At 39.2% G+C, this 13,333-nt stretch overlaps 1 long non-coding RNA gene across 2 annotated transcripts; it reads right to left on the bottom strand.

Moving 5' to 3' along the window:
• Positions 1–2,232: 2,232 nt before the first annotated feature.
• Positions 2,233–10,449, bottom strand: LOC135444847 (uncharacterized). 2 transcript variants are annotated; one of them, XR_010439319.1, is made up of 3 exons: positions 10,244–10,449; positions 6,280–6,410; positions 2,233–3,597 (listed from the first exon to the last, which is right to left on the bottom strand). It is a non-coding gene; the product is annotated as an uncharacterized LOC135444847 (long non-coding RNA). The 2 variants fall into 2 exon arrangements; XR_010439320.1 differs by lacking the exon at positions 10,244–10,449 and adding an exon at positions 9,914–10,177.
• Between the last annotated feature and the right edge of the window lie 2,884 nt (positions 10,450–13,333).

Here is a 13,333-nt window from a genome sequence, read left to right as displayed (position 1 = left end):
GTCTTGTGAAGAGAGATCTGCTTACAGAGAAAAGATATCCAATAAGTATCCCAGCTAAATCTGACCTAGATCTGTAGGACAGGAAATTTCATTTTTTTTGACATCATACCAATGACTTTTCACTATTACAATCAGTCTGAATAAACAAAGTGGGCCTAGCTCGACAGGCAGCAACTGTGTAGACTCTGAAGTTTGATAAGTGATGTAAAACTTCACCACAGAGCTATGGCACAGCTTTCAAGGACTAAGAAACCCAGGACTTGTACAGACTGTGAGCATACTTCATCCAGCTCAGTACCCTCTTGTAATCAAAGGCTTATGAGATACCAGTGAGGAACAAATGGTGAGGCGAATATGTGTGCCTTCCTCCAATCTAGAAACCTAGAGGCCTCTCCTAGATATAATCTTGATATTCACTTGACAGATTATTGATATTTAGCTACTGAAAGGTAATTCTTAACTATCCATCCCATTATTTTTGTCTGGATTTGATACTGGAGTGAGTGATGCAGAGAGATTTTGTCAGCTTTCAGGATCATGAAAAAGTAATTATAATCATATAGACCAAGTTTGGCTACTCATGTTTTTCCTTTAGTATAAGGAGACACCAGTAGATCTGCCTGTCCTGACAGCAAACCCAGACTTCTTTTGATTTAAACACAAATGTTATTTTTTTGGTTCTTATCCAATCTTAAGAATAGACAGGATTCTCTGGCCACAATTTTTCTGCTGTTGTTTATGTATGCTTCTACAGGGTGTGCAAGGTATGAGAAAAACCAAATATATATATATATGCTTTTGCAGAAAATTTTGGGTCAGTGGTGAGCATGTTCTCCAGCTGAGAAGATGAGTGGGATGCAAGGGAATCCTATCATTACAATAAGAAAATGGGAAATATGTGTGCACACTAGCTGTTTCAGAAGTGATATAGCAGCTGCTTTTTAAGAAAAGTTGAAATGGACATTTATTTACCAGAAATTCTTGGGTTTGATTGTGGTACTTTAACAGAATGCTTCGTGTTTTGCTATCTTTCATTCTCTTGTCTCTGAACTAGAATTTTCAGCACTGGTCTGGCATAAAAGCAGTAGCTGTACTTATGTGACCTCTTCCATAGAGAGCTGCCCAAGCAACTGGAATTGCAAAGACAATCCCTAGGAACAGGTTCTGAAAAGGTTCTTACAGCCACTTTCCCACTTCTCCTCATGGAATAAAGAAAACATTATTAATTATAATTATCCTCCATTTATCCAATTTCTCTTGTGCATGAGGCGTGCAAACAAGTTTACACAGTTTAAATCTCAGGTGTTATTTCTGTAGCATTCCTGGGAAGAGATTTTGTCTCTGTGCCACTGGCTGCATTATTAGTTGGCAGAGCAGAGGTCTGAGCACTGCTGATGGTCCCCAGAGCCATGGTGAGTTTGGCTGCAGCTCTGGAGAGACATCTCTCCTCTGCACTTCAGACATCTGTCTGCTGTCTGGTGGGGAAAATGAAAAAGCATAAGGCTTGAACTTCATACCTTAAATGCATCTGCTTGTCATAGGCAGTATCATATGGGAGAAAATTAAATACAAGCTGTACAATGGTCCAGTTCAGGTTAGCACCCTATGTTGCTCTCAGAAACTATCTAATAATGGACATAAAATAATCCAGAGCAAAAGCTTCTGCTTCTTTTCTGAAACAATATATTTTGGTGATGATGGAAATATGCCAAAGGCTAAGTTTGCACAGAGAGCAATGTTGAAACCAAAGCAAGTATTCGAAGACCAAACATATAACTTCCTTTTCCTCGCTGCATAGCTGGGGGAGTCTCTCCTCCTTTTGCACAAAAAAAGTTAGAGAAGTTTCCTTGCAGATGAGGTTTTTTTCTCATTTAATATAGATTGAATCTACTTTCCTCTTCATTAAGTAAAATTCTGAAGTCTGTTACTAAGGATAAAACAAAGCTCTGAACCAAAAGAAAAACAGTTATCAGCTGCATTTTCTGAACTGGCAGACTGAAAAAACTCTATATTTTTATGCATGAGGCAAATAAGGGTGATGGTTTTCATAGAAATCTTAGAGTGCTAGAACACTCACCCTGTCGAGTGCTAAATACCTTTGATGAATATGAAATGCAATGTGGTATGCAGATGACAGAGCAGGCGCTTAGAAAGCGCAAAACAAAACAAAAAATCCTAACCCTTGGACAGTGAGATTAAGCAGATAGGATGACACTATGCAGAGCTCCAAAGACACTCCATGTGCGGACATGCACTAAATCACAGCCTTTTATAAAGCCATGCAGGCTGCCAGTTCAGATCCTTCATCAGCTGCAGTGAACAGGATGGACTGTCTGGTGAGTGGGTGCAGTGCCATGCCAACAGATGGGCATGAACATAAACAGGCAGGAGACTGCACAGGAGCTTCAGGAGGGGCCCACTCAGGTCACAGGTAAGACAAGAACAAATACATTTTCATGTTGTTTCTATGGTTTCCACTTCTTGGCATCAGCATGTGTGATTTGCACACCTCTCTGGGGCGGATTGTTGTGAAAGATTGCTATAAAACATTTTTTGTGTATGCAGAAGGCAGGATCTTTAGAATCCAACTACTGTCAGAGCTTCAGGACAGAGGGCAGAATCATTGGAGAGAAAAAAGCATGCATGAAATTTCTTCTCATTTCATCAGCACAAAACCCCTTTGAGTAAGCAGAGGTCTGCATGCCTTCAGTTAGCTCAGTGTTGTCTGTACTAGGCAGGTGTGGAAGATGCTTCTTCCACAAAAAAGCCATCTTGCAGACAAACCCTGCTGATGAATGGGGCCTTCTGTGTGGCCACAGTGCAACAAAGTAATTTTCTTTCAGTGGGTAGAGATTATTCTAGTGGCTTTGGCATCTCAAATTGAAATCAAGTTTCTTGAGCAGCAATCTGTTTATTTAATCATTTGCCACACAGTATGCATAGCTGTCAGATGACAGAAATCCGCCAAAACTATTTTTGCAAATAATTATTTTTTATCTTGCTTCATCCTTGAGGAATTAAGCCCCCCTTGATACAGGATCTTTGTCTTTCTCATGGTTCCTCTGATGGAAAACTCCGCAGCTTTGCAGATAATTTTGTCCTTGTCTATCATTTATATTATTTTAGTTTCAAGGCACCAGGTCAAACTCTGTCCTCACTTACTCTCATTTAACCACAGACACTTCAGTGTGGCTGCAATCGAGGATGGAATCTGACCCATTGTGTTTGTTTTCAATCACAGTTGCATGACTTAATGCTGCCTTCTCCTTTATTTTAATCTCCTAGGACAGCCTGAAGAATCAGATGTTGAATCTCAGGAGATTTCTCCCCAGTGAAATATTCTAAATATGTCGGGGAAAAAAGTTTTGTCAATCTCATCTTGTTGATTCACCCCAGCCAGCTGGCTGGGCAGTCTCAGCCACGACACGCTGCCGTGCAAACCGGGAGGTCAGAGCTGGGCACGGGCAGGCAGGATGGTGGGACCGTGTGCCGGAGCAGATTGGAAGGATTCCATGTATTGTTGCAGAGGAGGTGCTGGGTCTTCTGAGGGGAGGGGAAGTTGCACGCCAGCTGTCGCTCAGGACTTCATTTAGCCAGCTGAAGAAGAGATAAATTGGAGTTAAGGCATATCCTTGTTTCTGCCATCCTTGGTGAGATTCTGCCCTGTCTTTTCTGCCAAAGGCATCAGAATCGTGGTGCACCTATGAAGATAGCGGAGCTGGAGGCTCTGCCTTGCCAACCTCCAGGTCTACTGATACTTAATGAATGATTCCATGCAGACAAAAGAAATCTTCTGCCAAATGGGCACTTCAGAAATTGCCTCTCATGAAGATCAGATATATTTTTATTGTCCTTAAAAATTAAAATGATGATTGACTTTTTATGGGGCTTATCATTACAGTTATTACAGGACTTATCATTACAAGAACTTTTTCTTTCCTTGACAAAACTGATCCAGATTCTGCAAATAACCTGGAGACTTTCAATTTATCTCTGACACACCGAGGGATTTCCCAAAAATGATAGATTTTCACTCCGTAGATTATTCGCACTGCAATGGCAAAGGAAAGATGGCAATGGTGACCCATTAAGAACACCCCCTTGACTGGGGACAGCTTAGATAGGCACACATTTCAAAAAAGTATTAGATTTATGTTTATGTGTCACTGTGTGGAAGAAAAGCATCATGCTACAGGTGGCATAGCAGGGCACTGAGTTGTTTGACAACTCAGAAGGAAAGTATATGTCAAACAAGAGCAACAAAAATTTTTCTCCAAAAGTGCAAGTTCTTCTCTTAGAAACCATGAATTTGTGACCAGAAGCCCTCTGTGTTACTAAGATTTTAATACTAGGGGGCGTTTTAAGAAAGTAAGGCATGACTGTTCCACTAAGGGTTATATTTTCATAGTGCTTCAGGTGCTTAGATCTGTGTATCACCCTTGCCTTGAATCATAGCCCTACAGACCAAAACAATACTATTGGTGCCTTAGTGCAAAATTAACAGGGAAAACAACCAAAGCAAAGGAGCAGACACAGAAAGCAATACACAAAGAGACAAGCGATACAAAGCAGAACCAAACTTAGACATCAGAGGTCAACCCACAAAATATTGTGAAGGGTAAACATGTAAAAAAGAAGTCTTCCAAGGAAAGTAGTGACAAAATGGTTTCTGAGAAAGCTGCAGGGCTCCCTCATATGGGCTCCTTATGCAATATGTACCCCTTGCTCTCCTACATTTGGCTTTGGCACACACGTGACACACAATAAGAAAGCGATCATGAACCATTTTTTTGTTGTTAGAAATTTTAATTTGACTCTAATTTCAATGAAGATTTGTTGTAGAAATTGAGAGGGCTCATTATAACTTCAAATAGATAAAGCAAAAAAAAAAAAACCACAACTTTGTTTTGACCTTATTTTTCTGACTCTTCTCTGACTCTTAGTTCATGTAACAAGAGAAATGTCTCAGAGAACTAGAATCTGCAAGACCAACACATGATCAGAATAACAGAAAAAGAGAGAGGAACACACCAAACAATGTATGCAGTCAGAAGTGAAACAAGTTTCTTATTGCAAACCTATACTATTTGCCATAATATTCTGTGCACAGGAAAATAAACTTCAGTCAATATAAATTGATATTCTGACATTTCCTCCTAAAATGCAAAGCCTGCCTTGTAGCTCATTAGTGGAAAGAAGTTTTAACAGCACCTTTAGTAGGCAATTGGAGTAAATTTCAGTCTTTGCATTTGCTTCCAAAAATTACAGCACACTAATAGTTTCAGGGACTCAAAAGCCACCTTCTCACCAGATAGCTGTTGTGGATTTTTAGCTGTCCTCAACTGGTCCCTGATGACTTCTGCTCAGGTTCATCACTGTCACTGTGAACACTGTCAAGGACCCAGTTAGATGCAACATTCTGATTTCCCAAAGAGAAAACGAGTGAGCAAGCTGGTTGTTTAAGATAGGTCCCTTGCTAAATGTGATGTTATATTCAAAATTAGGCACCCTCCAGAAGGATGCTTATTTATGTAAGCAATTAAATTATATGGTTCTTCCTTAGGTTAAATGAGAGGCTTCTTCCAGCTCCTTCCCTTCACTTCTCAATGATATTTTTAATATGGATCTAGATATTTCTAGTTCCTCCTGGTCTAACTTAAGTTTGAGACTAGCATGAGTTGCCTCTATGACTGACCTCCCAAATTCCATTGATTGTCTGACAGGCTCTCAAAGGTGAATTCCCTCCAGGTGCCCAGGTCTTGGAGCACATCCCAAAGGCAGACCCTGCCCCTGGTCACTTCTTGCTGACTGGCCTTTATTCAGGAAAGTTTTAGTCCTCATGACTGAAACAAAACATCCTCAAGGATCTTATGAATAAGTCCATTTGCTTCCCTCTTCAAACACTTCTAAAACATTAACCTGAAGCATAAACGTTTCTGCCTTTCATTTCCTTGGGGATGACAGGAGGGAGAGACTGAGACTGATTGCAAAAGTTGTAGTGCTTGTCTGAAGTTTTTAGCCTGACTCTGGTCAGGCCCCAGGTGACCAGCTAATGAAAATAATTCAAACTTTACCAAAACAAGAGCCATTTATAATGTGGAAATTCTAGACAGACAGCTTTGCAAAACCCTGGGAACAAACATGGAGATAAATCTTTGCAAGAAAAAACATCCCCACCTCACTACTCACAAGGTCAACTTAAAATAGCATTGTGGGGCACCACCCCCACATGGGGCAGAAAATTAGTTAGTATTAGGTCTTTCTTAAATACATCCATACCTGTGCTCTTGTTCCTTTGGAGTCATGTGGTATGAGGAAATGTTTGGCTTTAGAAATATTAGGAAGAATTTTCATCCCATGCCTTTTAAGTAGATGGATTTTAGGATTATTCTTAAGAACAGTTTCTTTAACTGCAAATGAAAGAGGAAGAAATGACCCATTGAAAATCGGTACAAAAGCCCTGATTTCAAATAAACACAACACAGCCATGAAATGAGACATAGTATAACAGTAAGAGGAACATGCACAAAGGAGGAAACCAGCTGGGGCTCTCCACTAACAAAACTGGAAGCCTTCAGATGTCAAAAACCTCCCAGAAACAGGAAAAGGAGGATGGATTGCATGCCGTGGCACATGGGCTGTGCAAGCTTGGAGCAGGCCAGCACCAATGAATCCCAGCTGCAGGTAACCAGTGACAGGGAGCCCCAGCACCCTGGGCAAAGTGTGTGCTGGCTTTCCCAGGCTTGGTGGCCAGCTCCTCACCATCCCTGCCCTGACTAAAGTGCTGTACGTCCTGTGTGCCAGGAGGAGCCCCTTAGCAGCCCAGGAGCCTGGGATTGGCAGGGATCTGCGGGCCAAGGAGCCTGCATATATTAGGAAAACACACATTACCTCTTGCTGGCTCAGGACCACCCCAAGGGCATGCCCAAAGACCAAGCAAGGGGAAACATTTGGAATCAGGCTCAAAACTGTTCTGAGACCATCCTCCACTCCAAACAAAAGAAGGGGCTTCTTTCCAATTACGTCAACTTAGAAGCCTTATCTAATGTGTTATAATTCAGACATTTAAACTGCATTAGAATAAAGTGCTTTTAAAGCAAGGTTTGCAAATAAAATGTCTTTAGCAGACACACAACAGAGCTAAAAATTACTTATTTATATGATCTTCATAAAAAATCTAAAACATTTCCATGTGCATATATACATTTATCTTGCCATTTGTTAATACTTTATTTCTTAATAGCTATCTTAGCATTCACCAAGTCTGCAGAGGCCTAGATTGTATTTCTGCTTTCTGTGAAAAACCAATGATTGGAAAATTGACTTTTTTGCAACTGCTGCTTTCTGAGGGATCTTAGATATGCCCTAATAAAAAAGTTGTAAAAATTATTCAATGATTTATACCAAATCATAACCTAATATAGAGCTGAGCAAAAATTCTCTTTTACTATGTCTGTTATCTGGCTGAATAACCTGTTCACATGACACGGCACTAATGCTATGGAGAGAAGCTTTTTAAAAGTATTTATTACTTCAAAAACAAGTGAAAGACAAGAACATTACATAAAACCTCAATATATCTTCATATTAAACCAGTCCCTCTGGATATAGCTATTTCCTTCAAGTTCTCTGAAAGAAGAAAATTATTTCTGAAAATGATGGAGAATTCTCCATGTGGTTAAAATTTCTAAATCCTGATTGCTCCATTATGTCGTGTTGTGATGTACCAAATTAGCATGGAGCATTACTGCCTACACCATCACTTGGAAACAGTTTTAGAAACATGTATGCAATCACTGATGAAAGTCAGATCTATGTGATTTTTCTTTTTTCCCATGTGTCCAACATTATTTTGATGGGACTTAGTACATTTATTGAAACTGTCAGGAATTAGCAAAATGAAATGAAAATAGAAGTAAAACCCTCAAGAGATCTAATAGTGTAATTCTGTTCCTTTCTAGCTTCTCTGAGTACAGCTGTCAAGAAGACATCACACCAGGAAAAACACTCAAAGGCTTTTGGTGTCTGTGCTCAAGGGAAGAAATGTGTTAAACTAAAAAAATGTTATACTGGCCAAAACGGTTTGGAGAAAATTTTGTCAGTCTGTTACTTTTTCACTACAAAATGTCTCACCTCTAAATTCCAAGATAATGCATTATAGTTTGTTCTTTACTTAGTACCAATCATCTTGAGCCATATCATTATTGTGATTAAAATTCATATGAAATATAAAAAAACCTGAAAAAGTCTCCATGAAGGTTTATAGTTGAACATGTAGTAGTAGACCCCATATCAGAAGGTGATGGGAGAATGACCAAAGTCACAGCCCTCACTACCACTGCCTACTAACAGACCTTCAAATTTCAGATGTAACCTCCCATTACCCAAACTTTCTATGCCCCAAATGGGATCATGGCCAGGAGCTTCCTGCAGGCAAAGCCACTGGTGGTGCAGTGATGATGAATGGTTTACTTCCTTCCAGGAAGTGCACAGGTTGGAGGTGCTGACATTCACCAGCTCAGGAGGTGTCCACAAGGGCTGTGGGATCTGTTGCCTCTCCAAGAGAAGCCCCTCTCCCAGGTGAGCTACATAGCTACAGGTAAGTGGGGGAACACACAGCCTCCTAAAAAAAACAAACATGTAGGTGATGCTCATAGTCTGGGTGGGGCAAGATGAAGGTGAGCACCTCTTCACTGCTAGTCTACAAGTATTTCAGTCTTATCCCAAACATATCACCAGGGAAGTTTGGGAGAGGCAAGTAGCTTCATCCCTACCTCACTCATCCCTGACAGTCACTCCAGATGCCTTCAGGCAATTCCTTTACAAGCTTATCAGGTCCTTTTGGCAAGCAGATTCTCAGAATTGCAGTGACAGGCTGAAGCTTTCTGACTACATCACTGTTATTTTCTCAACAATTGCGCTACAAAAGTAAATCAACAGAGGCTAGCCTGGGTCTTCCAGTAACTCAGCAATCTGATAACTATCTCAACAATTGTACTAATAATTAACACTCTCTTTAAGTGTGTCCATGCCCTTGAGACCCATTGTCCTGGTATCTAAATTGCAAGATCATAAAATAGCAAGAAAAGGAAAAAAAATTGCCTATCCATTCTATTTACATCTTTTTCTTAATAAATCTTTTTAAAAAGAAGAAAAAATTGCAGGGAAACTTTCATGAACAAGCTAAATTTTTTTAAATGACTTGTGAATAATTTCCAGAAAAATAGCCATGTCACAGACAAGTTGTTGAAAGAAGGAGGCCAGATAGACAGGAACTGCATAGAGAATTAGATTTGTCATGACTGAGTCACTCAGTTGTAATCCAAAGTGAAAATTAAGGTACAGAAATTTATATTCAAATAACTTTCAACTTTTGGCTTCATTTCAGGTGAGCAAGCATGCTGCGGTTGAGTCATGCTGCTGAATTTTTTCCCAGCTTGCACTGTAGGCTTTAAAAAATGAGAACCTTGGCATTTTGTATAGGTCAAGCTAAGTGGTATCATAGGTTAAGTTCTGGCATTCAATCTAAATGCCCTAATGTTTGTACTCTACAACCAGACTTGAAACATTACTTAAATTGTCTACAGCCAAACAAAAAGTGATCACTGCACAAGCCCCCTGCAAGAGTTTTCTACTCTTCCTTCTCTGCTTTCCTGTGTCAGAGAAATGCCTTTTTAAAGTGTCAAGAAAACCATTAGGTGCTGTTTGCACTTGGAAGGGATGCTGACTTTTTAAAAAGTTTGAGCTGAAATTTTTCATGTCATGGAGCATTTTGATTAAAAATAAAAAATTATTGATACAAGAGTTCAAGTGGCATATGCCAAATGACTGGAAATAGTCCTTGCTGTTCCTTGTAAAATCTATCTTCTAAGGCTTTACTATAACTGTGGTAGAAAAGGCTCATAATTCTTACCAACTTTGTGTGACTCTGAGTTTCCATTAATCATCTCCTAGGAAAGCAACTGTTCTCAGTCCTGTGGACTGTTTGTCTCATCTTTTCCTGCTCAATGTGCTAGGGTAGCCTTCATGTTATGTTTGCCACAGCTTAATCACTTAGCAGCTCTCCAATAATGATGTTGTTCAGACCCAGATCATCCAATGTCGTCAACTAGGCATTTACACACTGTACTTCGGTTTTGGAACTTAGTGCAGGCTTTAATTGCAGATGACTAAGGAAAATTCTGCAAGAGAAAGTTAAGAAGCAGAAAGTATAATTTGAATCAAGTCAGATTTTGCAACTTACAGTAGATGCAGTGAGTGTGCTCAAAATTTTTCTTCTGGCTTTACATATTTCAAAGAATATCCCCCTATTCTTATGAGGAGTAATTCTGGTACTTGAAGATATTCCCTTCCAGAAACTCAAGCTTTAGCAAGCAAAGAACTTCCCTAAGGGAGCTGAGCTACAGCACCTGGTGTTAACAGTTGCTTTCCAGATGGGATGGGGAATCTGCCCTAATCAGTGCTCTCAGCAGATATATCCCACCTGCACTGCAGAGTGTTGGGTGGAATCCTGTTTGTGCCGCCTGTATAAAACAGCCTGGAGCCCTCATGGGGACAAGGAGCATACAGGTACATATACTCTATTGGTAACTCTGTACATCCCACTTTACCTCTCTGGATGGCTGAGAGACTGGTTTTGGTTGTTCACCAGCAGTTCGGGGCTGTATGGTCCCTGCCACTTTATAGCTACTACCAAAGATGTTTTTTCCCTCCATTGGAAGCTGGTTAAACATATAACAGCTAAAGCTTCTCTATTTCTAAATGAGCAGTACCCCAGAGAAACTCACTTTGTGTTGAGTTCATCCATTTAATAAATTCACTTTTGTTTTCCAGACCATCCTTGGGTAGACAAGACATTAATACCATATTTAACATATTTTAACCTCCTTTTTAATCATTCTGGTACAGAAGCTTATAGGTATTTCATATTTGTAAAATATCTAATAATTTAGAATGTTTGACTTTAATCACAACTGCACTGCTCAAGCCTTGATAATCTTTTACCTTGTCTGCTCCAAACTCTGTCATTTTAAGCTTTGCATCTCATCATGCTTCTCTATGGTGTGTACAAAATGCTGCTAAACCAAATTTACTCCCAAACAAATCAAACCTTTGTCACTTCTCTTTCTCAAACACCTTCTGCAGATTCTGCTAAATTCCTAAATAATATGTGACCTTCTTATCAAAAACTTTTTCAAATTGTCTTATTCCCTGACTGGTGCAATACCTGACTCATCCATAGTGAAATATCCCTTTTGTTTTCTTTCTTGCCGTTACTATTTTTTCTATAAAAAACATGCCTTTTTGCTTTCTATTTTGTGTCAAATGGTTGCATTTTCTCCATTTCAGCCCTTACTTCCAAGGCGTTTCTCACAGTAAGCCTTTCACTAGTGTCCAGATAAAGCTTTCACTGTCTGATGGGCTTAAACTATATTCTTGATGTTTTACAGGCAAACAATACCTTGTAACCACCAGTAAACTCTACTTACCAATACTGTGTGGAAACTTAACTTGAGAGAAGTCAGCCCTGGGAAATTTATGATAAAATACTCAAAAAAGCAAACAAGCAAATATTTCACCTCAGCAATCAGAAATGAAAAGAGAGAGAGATCATGTGTGCATGTCTTTCTGGCTCAAACTCTGATTTTTCCCCATTTTTGTCAATAGAAGTTTCACCATTGGCCTCAATGTGCCCAAGGCCAACACTGCAAAGGGGCTCCAGCAAAAAAAAAGCTGATAGCTTATGAGCAGCCTTGCTTAGGTTCTAAACCCAGTAAGTTTTGCTTCATTTTGACCAGCTTGGTTGTTTTCCTTTCGGTCTCATTTGTTAAGACCCATAGAAACGAATGAGTTCCTGCTATTTACAACAGAGGTGAGGGAGCTAATGTGCATCATTGTGGATGCTACTTCAGTGTGTCTCAGTGCAAAATCAGTTTCCAAGGGAGTTTCAGCTATGAAGGAATCTTCAACCTCACCAGTAACTACCCTCTGGACAAAGACTGGTGGTCAGGTCAAACTCACTGCTAAAAATATTTTTAAATGAATAAAATATTTCTATATAGATTTTGTACTTTGTTGATGATGGTTTCTTTAATATTTTGTAAGAGTTTTTGTGATGTTGACAGTGGCTCTTGGTGTGTTTTTATATCTGCTTTGAGTGCATGTGATAGGAACTACCAAGCATATAGAGAACTCATTTAAATTAACCCACTCCTTGGGAAGAGGAAAGTGTGGCCTACATTGACATTAATGAACTGCATGGCAGAGAAGTTTGTAAGACCAAGTTTTAACCCATTTATATTTTAAGGAAGTTTATGCCCCTGAAAGCTGACTATGGGGAAATTCCCACATCTCCCGTTAAAATGTTCCCACTTACTGCTTTACAATGAAAAGAATACCAGAAAGATTTTTTTAGGGCAAAGAATTCAGTCATGTTATTTCTACTATCCCAACTAGAAATGCCTCCTTGCACTATTGCAACTAGAAATATTGCCACATTATTTGTTTCTGAGCTTCTTCCAACAGAAATACCACAAAAATGCTTTTTTCTTGGGAATATTTAGACTATGAAGTTCTTACAAATTGTATATATCAACATAGCTCAAAATGAGTACCAAGTATTTTTCTTTTTTAACATTACCAGTGTTTTGAGGCCAAACTTCCCTTTTCATTTTGAGGAGACAACATCAGATTAGAGATCTGGCTGAAAAGAAATCATCACCAGAGTCCTTACTTGGCAAACGATGAAGAAATTATAAATAATTAAGAAATGTACAAAACATAATCTTTGCTTTAGAAGTAGGTTAGAATTCTATCTTTTCTGAAAAAGGAGATTGTCTGGTGTATTTAAGCATGATGGACAGACAACCTGATATCTTTCTGGTTGATTTATTTGCATACATGTTATGTCCTGGTCCACTCAGCTGGCTTAGGGGAAGGATGGTGCATGAGAGAAACAACAAAATTTTCAGGAGGTTTAATAACCAACTTTTACTTACAAGATTTAAAATGTCAAGGTAGGTTAAGGCACTTGGAAAATTTTAAAACAACATGCAGACAAAGTAAAGCACTTTACAAACTTTAACTTAGAACACTTGACCTTAGCCAACTTTCACTTATCCCAACACAACAAGGCTCTTACTAAGGCAATGACTTGAATTTTTTGGTCTGGTTTATATACTTGGAGAAGAAGTTGGGAGAAGAAAGAGAGAAAGAGAAAGAAAGGATAAGAGTAGAAACATCTCACCACCCATGGATCCAATGACAAGACTTTGTTGTTGCAATTTAGATGTCTGTTGGGTAAAGTGTTGTTTGAAGTCTTGATCCACAAAGG

This window comes from Zonotrichia leucophrys, chromosome 3 (genome assembly GCF_028769735.1).
Source record: "Zonotrichia leucophrys gambelii isolate GWCS_2022_RI chromosome 3, RI_Zleu_2.0, whole genome shotgun sequence".
Taxonomy (NCBI): Eukaryota; Metazoa; Chordata; class Aves; order Passeriformes; family Passerellidae; genus Zonotrichia; species Zonotrichia leucophrys.
This window is presented reverse-complemented; position numbering and strand designations above follow the sequence as displayed.